Genomic DNA, 2,107 nt, shown 5'->3' on the forward strand with positions numbered 1-2,107 from the left:
TTAAGAGTCTCTTATGGTTTATCACCCTTCCTGTTCTTATATTATTTTTGCTTCCCTTCCTTTATATTCATCTGTTTCGTATCTTAAAAACCTCATGAGTGAAGTCATATGATATTTGTCTTTCTCTGACTGACTTATTTCACATTGCACTCTAGTTCCATCCACATTGTTGCAAATGGCAAGATTTCGTTCTTTTTGATCACCAATATTCCATTATATATATATATTATATATATAATATATATAATATATATAATATATATAATATATATAATATATATAATATATATAATATATATAATATATATAATTCCATTATATATTATATATATAATTACACCACATCTTCTTTATCCATTCATCAGTCGATGGACATTTGGGCTCTTTCCATACTTTGGCTATTGTCGATAGCAGTGCTGTAAATATTGGGGTGCTTTTGCCACTTCAAAACAGCACTCCTGTATCCTTTAAATACCTAGTAATATAATTGCTGGGTTGTAAGTTAGTTCTGTTTTTCATTTTTTGAGAAAACCTCCATACTGTTTTCCAGAGTGGCTGTACCAGTTTGCATTCCTACCAACATTGCAAAAGGGTTCCCCTTTCTCCACATCCTTGCCAACATCTGTTGTTTCCTGAGTTGTTCATTTTAGCCATTCTGACAGGTGTGAGGTGGTGTCTCATCATGATTTTGATTTGTATTTCTCTGATGATGAGTGATGTTGAGCAACTTTTCATGTGTCCGTTAGACATCTGGATGTCGTCTTTGGAAAAGTGATTATGCATGTCTTCTGCCCATTTTTTCACTGGGTTATTTGTTTTTGGGGGTGTTGAGTTTGATAAGTTCTTTATAGATGTTGAATACTAACCCTTTGCCTGATACGTCATTTGCAAATACCTTCACCCATTCTGTCAGTTGCCTTTTAGTTTTGTTGATTATTTCCTTCACTGCACAGAAGGTTTTTATCTTGATGAGGTAACAATAGTTGCTTTTTGCTTTTGTTTCCCTGCCTCCAGAGACATGTCTAGTAAGAAATTGCTGTGGCTGAGGTCAGAGGTTGCTGCCTGTTTTCTCCTGTACAATTTTGATGGTTTCCTGTCTCATGTTTAGGTCTTTCATCCATTTTGAGTTTATTATTTTTATTTTTTTTTCTTTTTTTTTATATGAAATTTATTGTCAAATTGGTTTCCATACAACACCCAGTGCTCATCCCAAAAGGTGCCCTCCTCAATACCCATCACCCACCCTCTCCTCCTTCCCACCCCCCATCAACCCTCAGTTTGTTCTCAGTTTTTAACAGTCTCTTATGCTTTGGCTCTCTCCCACTCTAACCTCTTTATTTTTTTTTTTTCTTTTTTCCTCCCCCTCCCCCATGGGTTCCTGTTAAGTTTCTCAGGATCCACATAAGAGTGAAACCATATGGTATCTGTCTTTCTCTGTATGGCTTATTTCACTTAGCATCACACTCTCCAGTTCCATCCACGTTGCTACAAAAGGCCATATTTCATTTTTTCTCATTGCCACGTAGTATTCCATTGTGTATATAAACCACAATTTCTTTATCCATTCATCAGTTGATGGACATTTAGGCTCTTTCCATAATTTGGCTATTGTTGAGAATGCTGCTATAAAAATATGGAACGCTTCACGAATTTGCGTGTCATCCTTGCACAGGGGCCATGCTAATCTTCTCTGTATAGTTCCAATTTTAGTATATGTGCTGCCGAAGCGAGCACCATTTTGAGTTTATTTTTGTGTATGGTGTAAGAAAGTGGTCAAGGTTCATTCTTCTGCATGTCACTATCCAGTTTTCCCAACATCACTTGTTGAAGACACTGTCTTTTTTCCATTGGATACTCTTTTCTGCTTTGTCAAAGATTACTTGGCCATAAATTTGTGGGTCCAATTCTGGGTTCTCTGTTTTGTTCCATGGATCTATGTGTCTGTGTTTGTGCCCTTATCATACTGTCTTGATGATTACAGCTTTGTAATATAGCTTAAAGTCTGGAGTTATAATGCCTTCAGCTTTGGTTTTCTTTTTCAACATTACTTTGTCTATTCAGGGTCTTTTCTGGTTCCATACAAATTTTAGGATTGTTTATTCCAACT

The 2,107-nt window shown here is 35.9% G+C and overlaps 1 non-coding gene across 1 annotated transcript; it reads right to left on the minus strand.

Annotated features, from left to right (window-relative positions):
• Nucleotides 1–1,627: 1,627 nt before the first annotated feature.
• On the minus strand, nt 1,628–1,734 carry LOC123581521. Its single transcript, XR_006703787.1, has one exon. It is a non-coding gene; the product is annotated as a U6 spliceosomal RNA (small nuclear RNA).
• Nucleotides 1,735–2,107: the final 373 nt, after the last annotated feature.

The sequence above is a fragment of the Leopardus geoffroyi genome, chromosome A1 (assembly GCF_018350155.1).
Source record: "Leopardus geoffroyi isolate Oge1 chromosome A1, O.geoffroyi_Oge1_pat1.0, whole genome shotgun sequence".
Taxonomy (NCBI): Eukaryota; Metazoa; Chordata; class Mammalia; order Carnivora; family Felidae; genus Leopardus; species Leopardus geoffroyi.